The sequence below is a fragment of the Eretmochelys imbricata genome, chromosome 2 (genome assembly GCF_965152235.1).
Source record: "Eretmochelys imbricata isolate rEreImb1 chromosome 2, rEreImb1.hap1, whole genome shotgun sequence".
NCBI classification, from domain to species: Eukaryota; Metazoa; Chordata; order Testudines; family Cheloniidae; genus Eretmochelys; species Eretmochelys imbricata.
Window position 1 is genome coordinate 78,935,803 of NC_135573.1, and position 23,233 is coordinate 78,959,035.

Sequence of the window (23,233 nt, forward strand, 5' to 3'; positions counted from 1 at the left end):
TTTCAAAGTCCATGAATAGTAGTCTTGCTGGCTGCTGTCTAGGCCAAATACCTTAGGATGTTACTAATTCTATTGGTTCAAGTGGTAGGCTTGTAAGTCTCATGTGATAAATGCACAGATCTTTGTATGCTCATGATGGTCTTCGCCACCTGGACCTGTCTCAAACTGCTTTTGCACACTAAGTCAGCAAATCTATGTAGCTGTGTTTGCACCCACGTTAGTCATCTTCCTGACTCCAGTCCCTATCTAAGCAAAGCTTCCATTGACTTCAGCAGGAGTCTTTCGTCTGCATATTGACTTCAGGATTTGGCTCTGTATTAATAGCAATTGGAAACAGTGAAAATATGAGCTGGATATAACAAAATGTAAAATATGGCTAATATTTTAAAATGTCACCTGAGGCCTCCCAGTGATCTAGTAATACATATGTAAAGAAATGTTCAGTGATAACATGGGCTATCTTCTCCATCTCTGCAAGGTCTCCTGCCACTGTTAACTTCTGGTTTCCTTGGCCTACTATAGTAGATGTAACATTCACGTGGCCGATTATGCTGGCCGAGGAAAAAAGTAGATATGTCACAACTGTGAATAGTTGCACTTCGTACAAGTTACTTCCTTAAAGTAATAAAGGGCTGCCTGTGTGCATGTGTGGAGAGAAATTTTGTTGTTGTTGTTGCTGCATTGGAAAGAAGGAGGTTAAAAGATACTAGCAGGGATGAAACCACTATATTTTCTTTGTATTTATGGTATCAAGAGATCATGTACCCTGTTAAAACAAAAGGTATGTAAGTTCAAAATGCCCAATATCACTAATTTTGAATGCTTTTTATGATTGCAGAATTTAAAAAATTCAGTAGCCATTTTAACATTTACCATAAATGCTGTGTTCATTGAATTACGTTTTTACTTTGTAAATGGCCTCTTAGCAGAGTAAAAAGCATGAGCTGCTACAACTTGAGCAGAAGGGCCAAGTCCTGTAGTTGGGACCAGGTTTGTAGAGCTCTGTGCAACATGTAACACACAGTGCCCTCCACCTCTCTCGCTGGGTCCTCCATCTCTGTGCATCTGCTGTTCCTTCGCTCCAGCCATCCCTGCAAACTTTCCCAGGCATTGATAGCAACCTCTCTTACCCTCTATAGCCTTTAGTGACGCCCTGCCACCCCACCCCCCATTCTCCCAAACACATGCATGGATCAGGAAGCCAGGAGGTGAAACCAAAGCACAATTGTCCAAGCAGGAACTGGAGAGAACAGTCAAGGAATTAGATCTTTCCCACAGCCTGTTGCCATCAGAATCGGACAGGATAGTGGATGGGGAGTGAGGGCTGGATCTTTGGCTGGCAGGACGTGTGTGGGTTTATTTTGCAGAGGGACCTTAAGTTAAAACAAAGGATGTGTAGGCCTGAAACCACTATTTCCATTTTAAACTGTTGTCGCTGAAATCCTAGCTATCCTGGTTGAAATGTCCCCTAAAACAACATAGGTGGTCTTTTGTTTTGTATACAACCCTAGGTCCTCTGATCATTTAGGAATATCCATACTAGATCAGACCCAATGTCCATCTAGTCCAGGACTCTGGCTCTGACCGTGCCCAATACCAGCTGCTTCTGAGGGAGAAAAGTGGAAGGTATGGGATAAATTCAAATTGAAATGGCACCTTCTCGTCCCTAACAAAAGGTTTGTTTCCTCGCTTTTCCCTACACCCACAAGTAGAGGGAGGTGCATTCTAAAAGCCCTGTGGTGATGGTTCATCAGCACCCAGAAGTGTCCTAGGCCCTGCACAGAGAGACGAGAAGACTGCCCCAAACAGTTTATAGTCTGGACTTTGGATGTGGTCATGTAAGTGAGAGTGGCAGTTGGCAGATGGGTTGAGGAAGGTTGCTTATTTGATTTGAGGCATGTGATTGTGAGACAGCTGCCATGTTCTTGGTATTGAACCGAGCACCTCCAAAGCTACGCCATGCGCTGCTGCAGTTTGAATTGAAGGACCAAATCCTAGAGGTGGGAACTGTGATTGCTTCCTATCCTCTGTGGTAAGGCACAGAGGGAGGGGAGGTGGGGGGATACACAATTCAGTGCACAGTGGATTATAAAAGCACATCTTAAGGATTCTGCTCTTTAAAAATGAGAAATGCTCATTTAATAACTTGATTTAAAATTTTTTTAAATATGGAAGTTTTAAAAATGTATTATTACTGTGAACTCTGCAAATTAAACTTAACTTACCTATACTGAATAATCCACATATGCATATTTGTCTTCTAGCTTCTATTTCCTGCTTTTGTCTAGCTACATTCTGTACTGTGCAGTGCATACAAAACAGGTAATTACAAACATTCTGGTAATTATCTGCTTGTATGTCCAATTACCCATTTTTCTCATTCAGATACGAGTTGAAACACAAAAAGGTGTGTTTTATGCACACCAGGTGTACACACCTCAAATTTTACAGGTTCAACTTTGGCAACATTCTTCTATCAATTGCAGAGGAGGTGTCAATTTTTAAAACACAGATCAAAGATCTTTTGTGTCATGAGGCACTGAAATACCATCAGGTAGCTTCCAATGCCCAAAATACCCTCCTAAAGTATGTAATGCAAAACCTGTAAAGTAAGATGCCTGCCTCTGCAGGAGTTCAAAAGACTCTCAACCATTTTATTCCAGATGTAAGATTTAGAAACCAAACATTTATTTGAAAAATTCCTACAATGATAATGATGGGATGGAGGTAGAGTGGAAATTTATATAACAAAATACACATGGCACAGTCTTCTCTCATGATTCAGGAAGTATTTTTATGACTGTATAGTAGGAGGGGTTTCTTAGTATGTAGTCAACTTCTCTTGACAGTGTAGACTATTTATAAGATTAGATTCAAGATTGTACAGCCAGAAGGGAACACTCTGATCATCTAGTCTGATCTACTGTATAGCACAGGCCACAGAACTCTCTCAAAATAATTCCTAAGCAGATATATTAGAAAAACATCCAATCTTGATTTATAAATGTCAGTGATGGAGAATCCACTGTGACCTTTGTAAACTGTTCCAATGGTTAATTACGTTCACCTTTGCAAAATTGTGCCTTATTTCCAGTCTGAATTTGTCTAGCCTTCCAGCCATTGGTTTGTGTTATACGTTTCTCTGCTACCATGAAAAGACCTTATTAAATATTTATTCACCATATAGGTACATAAAGACTGTAATTGTCACCCTTTAAACTTTCCTTTGTTAGATTCAATGAGCTTAATCTATTTAGCTTATCATTATAAGGCATGTTATCTAATCCTTTAATCATTCTTGTGACTCTTCTCTGAACCCGCTCCAATTTATCACCATCCTTTTTGAACTGTGGGCACCAGAAATGGATACAGTATTCCAGCAGCAGTTGCACCAGCAGGCCCACCAACAGAGGGGAAGCAAAGATGGTAATTGGCCGGGGTCCAGGCGATTTAAAAGGGCCCAGGGTCCCTGGCCACTGCCGCGAGCCCCGGACCCCTTTAAATCACCTGGGCAGGCCACAGGGCTCCTAGGTGTACGCGGGATGGTACCAGCAGCGGCGAAGGCAGCCAGGCAGGCATGTGGAAGCCTTGGCTGTGCCGGAAGAGTGGGCCCAGCACACAGCCAGCAGCTCGCTGGGCACCAGGTGTAGCATCTCCCAACTGTCAGGTGGATCGTGTTCGCGGCATGTGCACACGTGCACCAGCTGCTGCATGTGGTCCAGCTCCTCACCCATGTTGTGACGCTACGCTGGGCCAGCAGCAGTGTGAGGCCCAGCTCCAGCCCTGCAGCCTGGAATTGCTGTCAGCGCGCCTGTGCACCAATGCCGAATACAGAGGTAATATAACCTCTCTCCCCTGTTTATCCATCCCAGGTCTGCATTAGCTTTTTTGGCAATAACGTCACAGGGAGCTCTTGTTCAGCTGATTATCCAACACAATCCCGAAATCTTTTTTGAGTTACTGCTTCACATGATAGAGTTCCCTATCATGTCAGTATGGCCTACATTCTTTGTTCCCAGATGCATGCATTTACTTTTAGCTGTATTAAAATGCATAGTTTGCTTGAATCCAATTTACCAAGCAGTCTAGATTGCTGTGAATCAGTGACACATCTTCTTCAGTTTTTACCAGTCTCCCAACATTTGTGTCATTTGCAGACTTGATCAGTGATGATTTTATGTTTCCTTCCAAGTTATAGACAAACGTGTTAAGTAGCCTAGAACTGATGCCTGCAGAATCCCACTGGAAACAGACCCACTCGTCGTTTACAGTTAGCCAGTTTTTAATCTATTTAATGTGTGCCGTGTTAATTTGATGTATGAAGTGTTGCTGTAGCCATATTGGTCCCAAGATATTAGAAATACACAGTGGTGAGGTAAAAGTTTTTTATTGGACCAAATTCTGTTGGTGAAAGAGACAAGTTTTTGAGCTTACACAGCACTGAAGAAGAGCTCTCTGTAAGCTTGAAAGCTTCTCTCTCTGACCAACGGAATTTGGTCCAATAAAAGATATTACCTCACCCACCTCGGGTAAATTTTATATCATTCTAGGGTTTTTTTTTTTCAAAATATCATGTGGTACCAAGTCCAAATGCCTTACAAAAGTTCAAGTATATTCCTTTAACACTATTATCATTATCAACCAAACTTATAATTTCATTTAAAAAAATGTCTAATTAGTTTGACAGGATCTATTTTCCATAAACCCATGTTGATTTGCATTAATTACATTAACTTCCTTTAGTTCATTATTAGTTGAGTCCTGTATCAACTGCTCTATTATCTTGCCAGCAGGCAAGATAATGTCACACTGGCAGATCTATAATTACTTGGGTCACCCCACTTACTCTTTTAAAAACTTGACACAACATTCGCTTTCATCCAGTCTTCTGGAACTTTCCCAGTCCTCCAAAACTTGTTGAACATCAACTTTAGTGGTCCAGCAAGCTCTCCAGCCAGCTCTTTTAAAACTCTTGGACGCAAGTTTTCTGGCCCTGCTTTTTTTTTAAAAAAATGTCTAACTTTAATAGCTTCCATTGAACATCCTCCAGAGATGCTAGTGGAATTGAAAGAGTGTTATCACCATAGGATAAGACTCCATCATCTGTTTTTTTTTTTCCCCATAGGGAACAGAAATATTTATTGAACACTTCTGCCTTTTCTGATTATTGATCTACCATTTCTACCTTATCATGGACCAGTACCATTGTCAGGATTCTGTTTATTCATAATACATTTTTAAAACTTCCTTCTTATCATCGCCAACTTCCATAGATTTCTCCTTGTGTCCCTTAGCTTCCCTTATCAATTTTTTACAATTCCTAACTTCTGATTTATATTCACTACTATCAACTTCCTCTTGTCGTAAATTTTATTTTTCATTTTTATTTTTCACAGCTGAATTCACTTCCTCTCTAAACCATGCTGGATTTTTAACCAGCACAGTCTTCTTCCTCACCCTGCCCGCCCCCCCTGCCTCCAGTGTGAGGGAGTCTTGCTTGTGCTCGGCTGTGGAACAGCTCCCTAACGCCACCAGCCTGTTAGCCACTCAAACACTACCTTCTGGGCAATGCTAGCCCTTATTTTGCCTTGCAGGTTAACAATAGGTGTACCCAGTCCCTGAGTCCCTTTGAAATGTTCCCCTGTAGAGTCCAGCCCCTTATCCAGGTCTGCTGTCCCCAAAGTAACAGTGTGCACACTAGTTTGTATGATTCAGGATCAGTACTTTGCTTAATATCACAGCACTTAAATATATTTGGCCAGTTGACATTAACACATGCTTGAATCACAGGCCCTTTCTCCCTAGAAGTAGCAGCAGGTGTCCCCTATTTCTCTTCCCCGCCCACAAGAGACAGAGGTAGCAGATATGGAGAGACTGTAGTGCTGACCCTCCATGATCAGGATGTGTCTGCTTGGGTGGGTGGTCAAGGCCTGCTACACTCTTTTTCTCCTGCCACACACACAAACAGTTCTCTGCTGGGGTGATGTTGGCTGGGTTCTCCACTGTTGTGCACATGGAGCTGTTCACACCTCTCAGCTATTGTTTTGGGCCCTCTGCAGTCTCAGGTAGATGTCACAGCATCAGTTACACCTGGGTCGTATTTCTGAGGTTTTCTTTTCACCTTTGGTGGCTAAAGACCTTTTTAATGGAAACTTAGATTCTGATGTGTAATCACATGACTCTGTGAGCTGGGGCCCAAGTAATGGGCCTAGAGTGGCACTACCAATAAACACTCCCCAGACACAAAATGATCCCCCTCGCAGTTTAAACATTTGTTGTTTGCTTCTGAATCGAATACTCATGAAAGTGGTAGAATTTTCTAAGAGCTTCCCTTACATCATTATTAGCTCATTTTAGCATGTACACACAGCTCTACAGATGCACCTTAATCTTAATCTCAGTGTTCCTACAATTCCAGTACTATCTCTGTATCTCTGTGAGTAAAGGCTAGCCAGCAGTTATGTTAGGGTATGTCTATGCTACCCGCTGGATCGGCGGGCAGCAATTGATCTAGCGGGGGTAGCTTTATCGCGTCTAGTCTAGATGCAATAAATCGACCCCCAAGTGCTCTCCCATTGACTCCTGTACTCCACCGGCGAGAGTCAATGGGGGAGCGTCAGCAGTCAGCTCACTGAAGTGAAGACACCGCGGTGAGTAGATCTATGTACATCGACTTCAGTTACTTTATTCATGTAGCGGAAGGTGCGTAACTTGGATCGATCCCCACCCCCCTATGTAGACCAGGCCTTAGACTTTGTTAGTTTTGTGATGTGCCCCAAACTGAGTCTAGGCTGTAAGCACCAGATTCACGTTTACTTGTTGTGGTGGATTCTCCATCACATGAAGTCTTTATAAACCATAATTCAAGATCTTTCTGAAATCAGCCACAAGATATTCGTTTTTTTTTTTTTTTTGCAGGAACTGTTGAGTGAAATTCTATGTCCTTCATTGCACAGGAGGTCAAAGTAGATGAATGCAATGATCCCTTTTGGCTTTAAAATGGATGACTCTTTAGAATTACTAGAAAGGGCTGGCGTACCCTGCCGCCTCATCAACAGGAACGATCTGTTTCTTGTATCCTTATGCTAAACCTGAACACTGTAACGTGACCTGGGTGTTTCATTGACATAATAATTGAAGCAGCATTTTTTCCAAATTAAGAAAGATGACTTCATAATAACTGATTTTACTATAAGTAAATAAAGGGTAACTATATAACCCATAGCTCAAAGCATTGCATGGTCCGTTCTAGAGCCTCATCCAGAGAAGTGTGAGTCCGCTATAGCTCCCCGCAAAAAGAGTAAGTCTTTCAGCTCTCGTAGCAGAGACTTATGCTTTTAATGCAGAAGGTCCAAGGTTCAAGCCCACTGTCAGCAGAACCATGATTGTCTACAGTTGGACTTGTCAGTATTCAGAAGTCATTCACAGTCTCTCCCCCCCCCCCCCCCCCCCGGATTGTTTAGCCAACCTGCCCACTTCTAATTTGAGAACAAATCTATGTAAAATTGTTTGCTGTAGTGTAGGGGTTTTCTGTTTGAGATTCATTATGAGCCCAGGTTTCAGAGTAACAGCAGTGTTAGTCTGTATTCACAAAAAGAAAAGGAGGACTTGTGGCACCTTAGAGACTAACCAATTTATTTGAGCATAAGCTTTCGTGAGCAGCTGTAGCTCACGAAAGCTTATGCTCAAATAAATTGGTTAGTCTCTAAGGTGCCACAAGTACTCCTTTTCTTATTATGAGCCCAGGTTACTTTTAGCACTTCTGAACCAAAAATTAAATTCTGGCAGCAAAGTGACAGCCAGGAACGTCAATTAAAAGGAACAATAAATATAGATATAAAAGAATATTGCTTTTTCAAAGGTATAAATTGCAAATCACACCATGGTGACAGGCTGCCTACCTGAGCTGTTTAACAATAAGCTTCATACCTCAAAGTTCCTTGAGGAAAGCAGGCAGACTACTAGAGCTGTCGTAATACTTCTAGCCTTAGTTCATTTTGATATGTTTCCTCTCTCTATTCAAGGTGCTTTCTGGCTCACAAGAATAGTAGCAATACCTTGGGTATACCGGGCCTATTTGTTCTGCTCAGTGTAACAGGCATATCTTTGATTTTGTTGCATGAGGAACACACACTTTTTGGATTTTAATATATTCTCTCTGGGCTCCATTCTGTATAGTGCCTTCTGAAAGGTCCTGCAAAGACTGTTCTTCAGCAGAGGGTTAAGCTTTCGGAAGGAAACTGTGACCATATATAATGAATCCTGATACCTGTTTACATTTCCCTATGTATGCCATATAGAGGTCATGGGTCATATTCAGAGAGGATCTGTAAGGTGGTGTGAGTTAAACTTTCATGTGCTTGACCATGCTGGAAGAAGGTGAGAGTTAAAATAGGTCTGACCTGCACTGTAATGTTCATTGATGCAAGTGCTTCTTGATGGCTAGTCTGTATAGGGAATGCACTGACTCATTTGGTGGGAAAAGCAGCTAGTTATGTTTGCAGAATCAGTGGTTTTAACTGCACAGATTTCTGATTAAAACTTTCCCAGTGCCAAACAAAGGAATTGCTGGGAAATGACATGAAGGACTTGTTGACTGTACATGGATTTGTAATTAATTTTTTGCCACCCAGTTGATCATTTCCCAACAATCTTTGTAGAGTTGCTTTTCATTATGGAGTGGGCATTTCAGCTATTTTTATTTGATCTAGATATCAGCCATTAGGCTATCTTTACTCATTCTACATTCAGGATAGATAACTCTACTAGGTCAGTTTTTCAAAGTTCAGGAGTGTCCCATATTCTCTTGAATGTTTGCTGAAGTCCTACAGGATGTTCTTTGTGGTGTACTGTAAATAGCTACGATTGTCTTCTGTGCACGTATATTTCAAACAGAAGTGTGTCTGCTTCTCTGCTGGGGGGGTGGGGCTCTGAGAAGGCTCACAGAGAGCGAGAGGCACATTTTTGCTTTCTGTTTCATGGAGTTTTTATATTCCATGTTCATTCCCTTTTTCTAACATGAAAATCCTTAGACTTAAGCTATAAGTAAATGTATTGTTCTTTGTGAATGGAAAACATACACCTTCACAGGCCTGTCAAGTATCACATTTCACAGCCCTGTCACACCTGCTTACATCTCAGCTGGGTTCCTATGGATTCAGCTGAGGCATAAGGAAGGCAGTTGGGATTTGCCTGAAGTTTTACTTTCCAGGTATATGGGGCCACTGAGAGAAGGGCCTACTGAGCCAGGGCTCAGGCACCTTCTCTGCTTCCCCTCTCATTGCTCCTCTGACTGGATCACAGCCAGGAATGAGTAGCTGGGAGGTGGCACCGGCAGCAGGAGCACAAGGGGAGGAACCCACGACTGGATCACAGCCAGGAATGAGTAGCTGGGAGGTGGCACCGGCAGCAGGAGCACAAGGGGAGGAACCCACTACTGGCTCCAGGCTTGTGCACCCAGCGAGTTGCACCAGCCTCCACCCTTCACAACTACTCTGGTAGTTTCTACTATTTGTTTGTGTAAAGGTGAACCACATTAAGTGTAACGTGAGGCCTGGGGTGGGACAGCAGCCTTTTCTCTTTAGGGTTATGAGTTCACTTATAAGGGCGGCTGATATCTCCACCCCGTAGTGCAGAGAACTCAGAAGGCTTGTCTCTTGTTGAAAATACTGAACACTCAGTCTCATACAGAGGAATGTTAGTCAGAGTGCATGCAAATAGAATAGTTATTACAATTCCCAGAGTAATAAAGCAGTAACCAGAGCTTTATTAGGTCTGGGGAACTCAGAATAGGGGACAAAGGGATCAGGATAATAAATGACAAAAACAACAATACATAAACTCCACCCTTCTCTACATTTACAGCCTGTACAAACTACCCAGTGTTTCCTCCCAGCACCTTTGGCCATCATAAGACCTAATCACATCAGCCACGCCATCAGGGCCTCGTTCATCTGCACATCCACCAATGTGAGATATGCCATCATGTGCCAGCAATGCCCCTCTGCCATGTACATTGGCCAAACCGGACAGTCTCTACGCAAAAGAATAAATGGATATAAATCAGACGTCAAGAATTATAACATTCAAAAACCAGTTGGAGAATACTTCAATCTCCCTGGCCACAGACCTAAAAGTCACAATATTACAACAAAAAAACTGCAAAAACAGACTTCAACGAGAGACTGCTGAATTGGAATTAATTTGCAGACTGGATACCATTAAATTAGGCTTGAATAAAGACTGGGAGTGGATGGATCATTACACAAAGTAAAACTATTTCCCCATGTTTATTTTTCCCCCCTACTGTTCCTCACACGTTCTTATCAACTGCTGGAAATGGCCCACTTTGATTATCACTACAGAAGTTTTTTTTTCTTTTTTTCTCTCCTGCTGGTAATAGCTCACCTTACCTAATAACTCTCCTTACAGTGTGTATGATAACGCCCACTGTTTCATGTTCTCTTGTGTGTATCTTCCTACTGTATTTTCCACTGCATGCATCCGATTAAGTGGGTTTTAGCCCACGAAAGCTTATGCTTAAATAAATTAGTTAGTCTCTAAGGTGCCACAAGTACTCCTTTTCTTTTTGCGAATACAGACTAACACGGCTGCTACTCTGAAACCTGTGATAGATACTGAGAGTCAGTCAGCCCAGGACTTTATTCCTTATGCTGCCACAGGGCTCCTGAGTGACCCTGAGCAAGTCATTGAACCTTATCTGTAAATAGAGTTCATGATTCTTACCTATTTTGCAGGGCTGTTGTGAGGCTGTCCTATGTTTGAAAAATTTGAGGTCCTTGGATGGTCTATGTACGAAGCTGTAACAATGTAGTTGTTTGTAGTCTGCTTGTTAGCATTTTGCTGATTAAAGATCTGTTATCCAGTGACATCATCTTTCACCTACTGATCTGTTCAAGGATATAGGACTCCCTCAGCTGAAGCTGTGAGCTGCCACTGTCTTTTGGGACTTTTTTTAAAACATGTTTATAAGTGTGGATTTCAAAAAAGTGCTGACTGCTATTTCAGCTTTGGAACATCAAGCAGCTGCATGAGCGTAGTGTATTTTCAAAGTAAATCCTCTTTATTTTATATACTCTTCTTACTAAGAGCTAGAGACTTAAATATTACACAGATTGTAATAATAATAATAATAATAGAGAAAAGGTGAATGAGTCAGATTTTGGCCATCCCTTAGTGAGGACACCAGGGTAGGAAGAAAGAGGACACTCTCCTTATTCCAGCCCCTGGCCATAGATGTGCAAGGGGCAGCCAGAATCCTGGAGAGGCATCGTACTGCCACTGAGGGTAGACATTCCAAGTGGGATATGGATGGGCAAAACCATAGTCCTGCTGCCTTCTTCACAGTCAGGGAGACCAGGGCAGATGCTTGGGAAGTGTATACCTCCTTTCTAAATGACAGTTGTAGGTGACATCCTTCAACGTCTTTCCCAATGCTTCTGGAGCAGGGGGTTAAAATAAAGGGGAGGTGGGGAGTGTAACTTTCCCTCCTGGGCTAAAATCAGAGGGGAGCTCTCCGACCTCTCCCTGGTTTGGGTAAGCAGTGTCCCCCTAAGTTCCCTTGCTACTCGGTTGGTGCAGTGAGAGCTCCCCCTTCTGCTTCAGTCTACTTTAACTGCTGCCCTGGGAGCATTCTACGTGCCTAAATAATACATGTAAGACTTCAGTTTGGATTGCAGGAGTTTATCACCACTAAGATCAGGGCCTTACAGTGTAGCACACAGAGAGACCAAGGAATCAAGCAAAAGAGACAGGATTCTGTATGTGTTGAAGATTTGGAACTGGTACCTATGACACACAGATCCAGAAAGGATATTACAAACTGCAGGAAGAGAGGAATATACAGTGCAGGAGAGCAGATTATACTACGATCTTGAAATGACTAGGAAGCCAGAAGAGAAGTCTGATGAAGGGGGTGAAAGATCTATTCTCTTTAGATCTGTATTTCTGGCATACTGAGCATTCTAGGGTCTAGAAAGCTGGTGCTAAGAAGGGGGAAGAAGGGAGGTGATGAAGACACAGATAAAGACTTCAGCTGAGGTGAAGTCAAGGTTGTGTGACACATTGCTCATGTGGCAGAGGTGGTGCACCTGTGAGTAGATCCACAAGCATGTGAGATGAGAAAGGAGAACTCAAGATTGGAGATGCAGGAGAGCTGCTTTAGCATGGGTATGAAGTTTTGTTTGAGGGCCCATCTCATTTCTGCCTTTACGGTTGTTGTTAGCTTGCCACTCTTGTGTCTGTCTTTTGGTGCATTTTTGACATCCAGCTTAATTTTCAGTCACTAGAGTTGCAAAAATTAGATTATCTGATTCTAATGATCTTGTCCCCATTTTATCCTAATTTCTTTTTGTGCCCAATTGTCCATGTATTCTAATCAACATTTTTTTTGTCTTAATCATTTTAACTAATGTTTCCAACACAGGAAATGAATCAAGTGAGTGCTAAATTGCATCTAAAGACCAGCTGAGGCTAAGGTGCTTGCTTCTTGGGTGTCAGGCTTCCCCCAAAAAAGCATTCAGTATATAGAGCTTCAGAATGATACCAGAATTAAACATGCTAATTCACAGTTCTGGCAGATAAACAGGGAGCGCTACACTGAGGACTATACCAGTCCCTGTAGTATATAAAATCAGAGACCCCATAATCCTGTCCTCTGGCCTGTCACACTGCGCCTCCTGAGAAATGTACCACAGAATCTAGCCAGTTAGCTGTAACCTGTGCCCAATCCCCCACCCTAAAGGACTTGCTGAAGGGAGTAGTCCACCAGTTCTGAGGAGCAAACCTCTGTCTTTCTGTAGGCATTTAAGGTAGGAGGGGAGACTCAGAATTTGTTCGAGAAGGAATGGAGGACAGGTCAGAAAGAGGGGATGTACCAACTGGCCACTTAGGTTTGCAGACCTTACTGCCACAGGTTTATGATTACAATAAACTTCAAACCAATGCTAAGTTGCCATGGGTTCAAGGTTGGTTGGAAGAATTTCATAGAACTCTGTATGTACCATATATCAGAGTTGTAACTTGAAATTGAAATTCCATTTCCAGCTGTGTCCACATTTAGTGGAGAGACTCTGCAATTCTGGTGGTTAAATATTCTGTGACACTGTTTGTTTTTTTTGTTTTTTTTTAAAGCATGTTGTAAGTAGGATGTGTCATAAACACAATCAATTATTTCCAGCAATTACTGAGAAATACCAATATTGACAAGCATAAGAACACCTTCAGAAATTAAACTTACATGATGAGGGCCTCAAAATAGAGTAAACTACTCTTCCTAAAGGAAATTGATGGAATGAATCTCTCAAATGCATTACCCAGTCATCTGGACATGCAGCTAAATATAAAATACAGCACAATTACAGATCCTTTCCTATCAAATCAAGATAATTCATTTTAGGATTTTATTCCTGCTAAACCAATGTAAGTATTTTGTTTGTTCTTTCATGCTGAGTATTTTTTCTCCTGACATTGAACCCAGATGGTGAGATTTATTCCCCTTTATAAGATAGTTCTAGAAGGAGGATAAAATTACTTTCAAGCATTTTTTTTTTGTCTGTGTTGCATAAACATCCATTCATTTTAGAAAAACGTATTTTGAAAATTGAATTTCCCTTGGAAAATAATCTTTCTTAATTAAAGGGAAAATATCCTGTGAAACTCAAAACTTTCACGATACACAAAACTGCTTGTGTTCTGGATTTCGAGAAAAATTTCCTCAGTTTTCTTGAAATCCAAAATCCAGAAAGTAATGCAGAGCTTCTTGCTTTCTTGCCTAGGTGCATGCTGTTTGTACAAAAAAATCTTAAGAAAATAATAAATGAAAGATAACACTGTGTCATAATTAGAAAGGGAGGAGCCTAGTTTTCACAAATGGTTGATTCTGCAGTCAATTTACAGGTCACTTTTGATCAATTTTCTAGTGTTTCCTATATTTTTGGTGAGGAAGTGAAGACTTGTATCCATCATGAGATCACCCCTGAATAATATAATGGCTTTTGAACTAACAGCTACATCTGTATCCCTTCACTGTTGCTCTCTGGTACATGACAAGGAGCCCTAATATACTCTGGCCTTATATCTGGTTTGCTGCTATTTGCATATTATTAGATGGGACTATCAAAGATTTAATGACTCCTATAAAGTTGTTAGGGTTTCTGCAACTGGATGATAAACATGTTGATGTTCATCATAGAAGGAAGATGTATTATATTTCTTTAGCTCAATTAGCTGCACTTGGCTAGAGGTAGGTGACTTTCCCATCAGCTCTAACATGCAGTCCTGATGCTCAATTTAGGGTCAGAACTCTCATTTCCTACCTAGGGTTTGACTTCAACAGTAAGACAACATAAAATCCAGTCTAAACCTTGTATCCAGGCTTGGCTGTTCCTGGGGTTCGTTTTTCAGGTCTATTCAGCCAACCAGTATGTTTTTTCTTCATCTGAGACCCAAATTTCTTTGTAAGGCAGAGAAGAACTCAAGTCCATTTCATCCGTTTTTACTCCCTCCAACTTTAGAGCCATTCCTCCAGGTTGGTATTACTGGCAGGTGTTGAGATGAAGCCTACTTTAGCCCTAGTTTTTAGAACACACCCTATGTCCTGGTCCAGTGTGCAATTTATCTACCTCATCGCAGGGAACCTGTGAGAATCCCTTGCAGGAGGGATTAATTCAGCAATGCCTAGGCATTCTCTGCCCCAGCAGTTGAAGGAATGCTTCTTTTTCTGAAATGTTACATGGGGGAGGACAAGACAGCAATGAGCAAAGTGTCAGTTTCCTAGTTGAGTGTGGCCTGGCTGGGACATAACACGCAGTGCAGTGATATCTGAATCGGTAAAAGTTGCCATCAATTACTGTTGCTGCTCCTCTTTGTGTTGCTTCAAAGACCCCGTGCCAAGCATCTGCAAATCTGCAGTAAAAACATTTGTCTCATGCTACAGAAACCAGTGGCTAACAGCTGCACCTGTTGTCTCCAGTGTTGTAAACCTGTCATCAATGCTGTATTGTTTACATATGACTACAAGGCCTTGCAGCCTAGAATCCCAGAGCTGTGCAGCCGCAGCAAATGCTTACATGACAGCTGTGTCAACTGGAAGCAGCACAGCGGGCTTATTTGTTTCATCTGAAGCTTCAACAACCCCACACCCCAAAGATACAAATCTGAATTTTTCATTTTTTTTAATGGGCTTGTTGTTAATAATAGAACAACTGCAGTGCAGATGCTGGAAAGGAAAGAGCTGGCATTTCACTAATAAGGCTCATAATTCTACTAGAAATAATGGATTTCAACTGAAATAGCTGGAGCCAGGAAGGCAGCGGTTATAATTCATGACTGAGCATCCAAAATGAAATTCAAAATCTGGGAAACATGCAAAGGCTCTAATTTTCTACATCAATGGAACATATCAAGTTCCCATTGATTAACATGAAACGTGGTTTGGTTGTTCAATTCACAGAGCTTTGTTTTGCTTGCACAGACATTAGAAAGAATTGATTCAGATGTTTGCAATAATATTTGGATTTGCAAAATGCTTTTAAAACTGTAAATCGATTCCCTCTGAATTGCAAGTGGCTGTTATTTAGTAATTTTTTCACTCCCATCTGAGAGCCAGGCTCCTATTTACCGAGGAAAATAACCCTCTTCTTGGGATACACACTTACCATGGCATTTCTCAGAGAACTGGAGGTTAATTCATTATTGCTTCTTCTACAAGCTCTCTCTTTCTCTGTAAATATTTATTGTGTAATGCTACTTTATGTGGTTCAAAATGGCTCAGTTAGCCAAGAAAATGTTCCTAGGGCTCTATGTGTAATATGACTTGAAGTTGCTTGGTAAGAGGAGTACTATAAAATCATTTACTTCAGAACAATATCCTACTTACCCAAAACAATTGCAGAAGTATTGGTGCTCCCATATATTACCATTTTTAAAAAATGGAGGTTAATTTGATTACTCTCATTTAGCTAGTGTTATTAATCTCCACCTTAAAGGTAAAGTGCGGGCACGTGGTGTGCAAACTGCCTCAGCTCTGCCGCCGAACCTCAGTCTTGACTTGGAACATTCTGACCCTGGATGAGTCTGTGCAGAAAATGTCCATTATGCTAAATAATGGAATGGGTTTGGAATGTGAATAAATCCCCCTAGGTTCTCGAATAAGGCTACCTGTGTAACTTTTATGTGCACTTCCTTTCACCCACCGCTGTCTGTCTAGATCGGGGTGGCCAACCTGTGGCTCCGGAGCCACATGCGGCTCTTCAGAAGGTAATATGTGGCTCCTTGTATAGGCACCGACTCCGGGGCTGGAGCTATAGGTGCCAACTTTCCAATGTGCCGGGGGGTGCTCACAGCTCAACCCCTGGCTCTGCCACAGGCCCCACCCCCACTCCACCCCTTCCCACCCCCGCCCCCTCCCCTGAGCCTGTAGGGTCCTTGCTCCTCCCCCCTCCCCCTCTGAGCCTCCTGCACGCCACGAAACAGCTGATGGGGAGGAAGTGGGAGGTGCTGACTGGGGGGCTGCCGGTGGGTGGGAGGCGCTGGGAGCAGGGTGGGGGAGCTGATGTGGGGGGGGCGGGGCTGCTGATGTATTACTGTGGCTCTTTGGCAATGTACATTGTTAAATTCTGGCTCCTTCTCGGCTTAGGTTGGCCACCCCGATCTAGATTGTAAACACATTGGAAAGTTTAGGACCTGTTCCTGCAATATGCTCAGTACCTCCTGTAAAGTGCCCTCAACTCCCACTGAAGTCAGTGGACACTGAACGCCTTGCTGGAGATGCTCAGCACCTCACAGCATCAATCCCTTAATTTTCAACCCCCCAAGCATTACTAATGTGACTGTTATTGTGGGAGGGCTACTTAACAACTAATATTGTAGTCATAGTTTTCCTGTTCTCTGCCAATTTGGGCTGTGAAAACCATGACTTTTCATAGCCCTTAGACTCTTATCAGAATACAGCAGGACTGAAATACTTTAAGGGTAACAGAGAACTTCAATATTAGCAATAACTGGGAGTGTGGTTTGTAGTCAGGCCACATCCACCCCCATACGTGCTAAAATCTGAAGCTATTGTCCATAACAGGGATTCAGCCTACTGCTTGCCATTCCCCAGGGAGTGTGCCAGAGGAGAGCAGTTTTAAATTGGAGCTCTGCCAGTAGAGGTCGCCTAGGAGAAGTGCCGAATCTCCTGGTCGGCCTGGATATGTCTCTCCTAGGTTGTTCCTAACTGCTTTTGAGGCAGTGTTGGGTGGTTGTGGTGTCTCCAATGAAGCAGGGTTGTAGATGGCTTCAATGCTGCTCCCTGTCTCCTGATGGATTTTCTACCCATGCAGTGACTCTGGGGCATTTTGTCTAGAGCATTTTGTTTATGTAAACCTGTCTACTAGTTTATCTTTCAAATGGACTTAACAAATGAGCCAGGAATAATTTTCTTTGTTTAATCTGGTGTATTAATATACTAGTCTAAATTGCATAGGACAAGACAAGTTGCCTCTAATGGGTATGTTTGTGCAGCCTGTGTAATTGACCCTCCCAGTCTAGGTCGACATACTTGAGCTTGCATGACTGTGCTACAAATAGCTGTGTCGACAACGGTTTGCATCTTGGACTGGAGCTCGGACTCTCAAGGCCACCCCACTCTCTAAGCTTCAGAGCTCAAGCTCCAACCTGAGCTGCAATGCCTACATGAGCCCAAGTCAGTCAACCCAGGCTAGGTAGGACACTTGATTCCGCAGGTTTGTGTAGACATACCCAAAGTGTCATGTAATTACACTTCATCATCCAGAGTCCTCTAAAATCTTTGGTATATTCTTGATTTTAGTGTTTTGCTTTAAGGCCCTTGATAAATCTTAAGACATTTTCAATTCTCCTACAATAAGAACAAAACCTGGCAGCAAAAATGCAGCATTTTTAAGAAGGACGTGCTTTAGCCCTCTCTCTTAGCATCTGGCATGATCTAGCATTTTGAAAGGGAGAATTACTTTACTCGAAAGGCTTTGTGGTCTATCAGATAAATATCTGTCAGCATCTCTTAAAAAGGTAGATTGACTAGTTAAGCCACAGGAATAATATATCTGTGTTATTTAGGACTGTTTACATTAGGTCTTAATGTAAATTAATGACATTAAAATCAGGAGTACCCTTCTTGGGCACTAACGAATTAGCTGCTTCTTGACATGAGACCATAATGCTACCTCTTTATGATCAATTACAGTTGATCATGAATTGGTCTATTTAGACTTTTAAATTCATGGCTCACTGATAAGACTGACTGCAGCTTTTATTCTTGGCCCTATTGCAGCCATTTCATGTGTGCAGGCTAAAACGGTGCCATATGAAATTTTTGCTGAAAAAGAGACAGATTGTAAATTTAATAAATTCTTTTTTGAAACCAAATATTCCGTTGGTTATTTGTACCCAAAAAATATAATCTTAATTACTATTGTCCAGTGTGAACGAGAGAGTTGCAAAATATTGTGGTCCTCTATTTTTGGATTTTAAGTCTTTTTTTGAAAAAGAATCTGAAATACTTTCTTCACCCCTCTAAATTTAAAGTGGTTTTTATTTTTCATGAAGAATTTGTTCAGGGTCTGAAGTCTTAGGTCTGGCCAACCTGAATGGAATTAATTGCAGAACTTGGGTTTAAAAAGTAAATTCATGTCCAGAAGAAAATGTACTGACTGGGTTTCAAGTTCTTGTTGAATATGGGGTTCTACTTAGTGGTCAAATACTGTCAAATTTTGAAATTTAGTAGAATTTTGGTTTGAATTGATGGGGGAAAAGGGAATAAAGTTTTGTGAAAATATTTTGATTCCCCCCCCCTTTCCCAATCATCTATATTAATGGAAATGTTGATGTGCATTTAACTAGTGGTATGAATAGTATTGGTTTAGACTCAGTCTTCGGAGTACTTGAAAAGAGGAAGTTTGGCAATAAAAATAATGAACAAAAGTACAAAAAATGTTGGTACATCCAGTTACGGGAGTGCATAAACAGGTAGCTGGACTGACCAAAACTCTAGTTCCAAACCCTGTTATGTATTTTCAGGTGGTGGAGCCACAAATGCCGAATTTTTTTTTCTGAGGCCTTGTCTACATACAAAGTTTGTATTGTTTTCACTGTACTAGGATAGTTAAAGCAATACAACCTCTCACCCACCCACACAGTGTGTGGTTACAGTTATACTGTTTATAAAAGTGCTTATACCAGTGTAAAAAGAAAAGGAGTACTTGTGGCACCTTAGAGACTAACCAATTTATTTGAGCATGAGCTTTCGTGAGCTACAGCTCACTTCATCGGATGCATACCGTGGAAACTGCAGAAGACATTATATACACACAGAGACCATGAAACAATACCTCCTCCCACCCCACTGTCCTGCTGGTAATAGCTTATCTAAAGTGATCATCAAGTTGGGCCATTTCCAGCACAAATCCAGGTTTTCTCACCCTCCGCCCCACCCCACACACACACAAACTCACTCTCCTGCTGATAATAGCTCATCCAAAGTGACAACTCTCCCTACAATGTGCATGGTAATCAAGGTGGGCCATTTCCAGCACAAATCCTGGCTTTCTCACCCCTGCCCCCGGGGAACACACACACACACACAAAAACTCACTCTCCTGCTGGCAATAGCTCATCCAAACTGACCACTCTCCAAGTTTAAATCCAAGGTTAACCAGAACGTCGGGGGGGGAGGGGGAGGAAAAAACAAGGGGAAATAGGCTACCTTGCATAATGACTTAGCCACTCCCGGTCTCTATTTAAGCCTAAATTAATAGTATCCAATTTGCAAATGAATTCCAATTCAGCAGTTTTGAATTGGAATTCATTTGCAAATTGGATACTATTAACTTAGGTTTGAATAGAAATTGGGAGTGGCTAAGTCATTATGCAAGGTAACCTATTTCCCCTTGTTTTTTCCTACCTCCCCCTCAGACTTTCTGGTTAACCTTGGATTTAAACTTGGAGAGTGGTCAGTTTGGATGAGCTATTGCCAGCAGGAGAGTGAGTTTTTGTGTGTGTGTGTGTGTGTGTGTGTGTGTGTGTGTGTGTGTGTTCCCCGGGGGCAGGGGTGAGAAAGCCAGGATTTGTGCTGGAAATGGCCCACCTTGATTACCATGCACATTGTAGGGAGCGTGGTCACTTTGGATGAGCTATTACCAGCAGGAGAGTGAGTTTGTGTGTGTGTGGCGGGGGGGGGGGGGGGGAGGGTGAGAAAACCTGGATTTGTGCTGGAAATGGCCCAACTTGATGATCACTTTAGATAAGCTATTACCAGCAGGACAGTGGAGTGGGAGGAGGTATTGTTTCATGGTCTCTGTGTGTATATAATGTCTTCTGCAGTTTCCACGGTATGCATCCGATGAAGTGAGCTGTAGCTCACGAAAGCTCATGCTCAAATAAATTGGTTAGTCTCTAAGGTGCGACAAGTACTCCTTTTCTTTTTGCGAAGACAGACTAACACGGCTGTTACTCTGAAACCTATACCAGTGTAGTTTATTCTCTAATGAGAACGGGAATAAGCGATACTGGTATAAAGCACTTTTATACTGGAATAGCTAAATCAACACTAGAGGGTAACTATTTTGTAAAAATCGCATCTCTAACAACAATAATTAATTTATACTGTTATAAGTGCTGTGTCTAGACTAGACCTCAGTATGATGTCTAAATTTGATAATGTGTTAATTTTTGCTTTATTCTGCCTCTGTGGTTTGTGTATTGTGATTGAAAACCCATACGAAAATCAGAAAACTGTCTGTCCACAAACCATTTAACTACCTCCATGAGATTGGATGGCTTGTGTCCTGTTTTCTAACTGGCCTAGTCCCTAATCAGTTAGGGGAAAGGGGATCTTTACTTTAAGTAAATGTGTCCTTATTTCAGGCACCGAACTACTTTTGTTGCTTATTCTCTGTGTGGCAACTATTAGGCCTGATTTGTACATGGTTCTTGTGCCAATTTAATTATTTCAGATAAGGATGTGATTTTTTTCACTGAACTAGTTAAATCTGTGCAACCCCTAATAGGGGTGCAGTTGCACTGTACAAAGATGATATATATTGATTGGTTTCTAAACCAATATAGTTAAAGCAGTACAAAAACTGTGTGTGGACAAGCCTGTAGTTTGTCTCTGATTGCAAAAATAGGCACAAACTCCTGGGTCATCTGAATATTGTAATACTTGCTTATAGAAATCAAACCATTTATTGGAATACTACCAGTAATAACTCCAGTACACACTGGCATGGTTAAAAGTCTCTGCAAAATCCCCCGATCAGATACAACAACATGACATGAAACCAGAATAACTTAGCCCTGAGATACAGCACCACATATTGATGGAGGTGTTGTCTACGCTAATCAGTACAATATTTTTCATAAATTGAAATCTGCCAGTTATATTGGGCTGACAGTACCAGTTTATAATATTTCTCAATTTCCTGTCCCTTACTGAATCATCTGAGTTGGAGTTCTGTTGACAATAAGGAAGCTGCAAAACATAAAGACAGCCTTCCAATACAACACCAGGATCATATAAACTGTACACAGGGCATGATCATGTGAGAATCATGACCTTGAAAGGCTCTCTGTGTTGGAAGCACCCACTTTCACAGACTTGGAATAAGGAAAATGATATTTGGCAGTGATATGTGAAGTTGTGTTGTGCTTGGATCTGATTTCAAGCAAACTATGTCATTTTCATGGCACTCTGAAATTCCATCTCTGGAGTCTTAATGTGTTTTTGGTTACCATCCTTTGCTAATTTGAAGTTGTTACCTGAGACGTTAGTGGTGATACAGCAAATACAAACTGAGTGATACCCTTAGCAAATATTATCTGCAAATCTTGACTAAAAACATGGAAAGTGAATTTGAAAGCAGGCAAAAAAAAAATAGATACAGTAAACCTAACTTCTAAAGACCCTAAAATCAGTGTAATATTTAGAAGGAAAGAGCACATATTGTCATATTACTTAATATATGTCTCAAACATAAATAGTTTGAAAAAGGACCTGTGAGAAGTTGACACCATATTGTATTTCAAACCTACATAATCATAGATGGGTATCTCAAAAGGCAGGGGCTTAGGGATGAACTAAAACCTGAAGTACAGCACACATCTATTAAGACACAAATGTGCAACTTCAACAGGAGGGGAACGTAGTACCTTCCACTGTAAGTTCTTTGCTTCCCTTCCCAAGGGGTACATCAGTGATGGTTCCGTCTAAGAGCTGATTTAATGCCCCACAACAAATTGGAATTTAGAAGCTTTCATCCACCCTCTGCTGCCTCACCCAACTGATCCCTCTTTCCACCACATCACACTGCTGACTTGATACAACCCACGTAAAGATGGGGTCGCTTAAAAATAAAAATTGCTCTTTTCTCCTGAAATAGTCCTAGGAGAAGCCACTGGATTCATGTTCCTCCTCCTTTTTCCTCCAGTTGATTGCCTTCCCCATTAAGGACTATGTCACAGGGCAGTCCAGCCTGTAGCACCCTCCGTTGTCAGGACACAGTAGACAAGTGCACCTGCCTCAATTCCCCTTGGGACCACCCATAAAAAGAGCACGGTTTCTTTCATTGTCTGAAACAGAGCCCCACCTCTGGGTATACATGTATATGTACCTGAATCAAGTAATCTGCCAAACCCTCATGATAAAACTCTTCTGCCAGTTCCCCCAGTTAAACATTTCAAGATGCAGTGATTATCCACTCCCCTCTCCAGAGACATACTTCCAGGTCATCACCCATAAGTCCACCAGCACTTGGTTCCTAGTTCCTTTCTGCTCTTGTTCCAGAGTCCCACACTCCAGGCCATCCACCTGAGGGTCCAGTCTCATGACTCTTCTACCATAACGTAGTCCAACAACTCAACCCTGACAGCCTCCTGGAAGTGGATCTCCAGCTCAGGAAGGTCCTAGCCAATGTCTCCTTCTTCCAAGAGAGAGCCTGCAGATCTTTTTTATAATTATTATTTTTTATTTATTTTCATTTTCTTTTAAAGAAGTTTTAACATGCACACAGACATTGTATTTAATGACACACAATATGAAATATTCATAGATAAATAATTCCCTAACCATCCTCCCTCCCCTCCCCCAAAATAGCTTCAGAAGCCCAGTTTACCTGCAGGAGTCAGTTTGTAATGTTCTCATGAAAACCAAGTGTCTTCATAGTGGAGTCTTGTTCTCCTATAGATTAATGCTGGT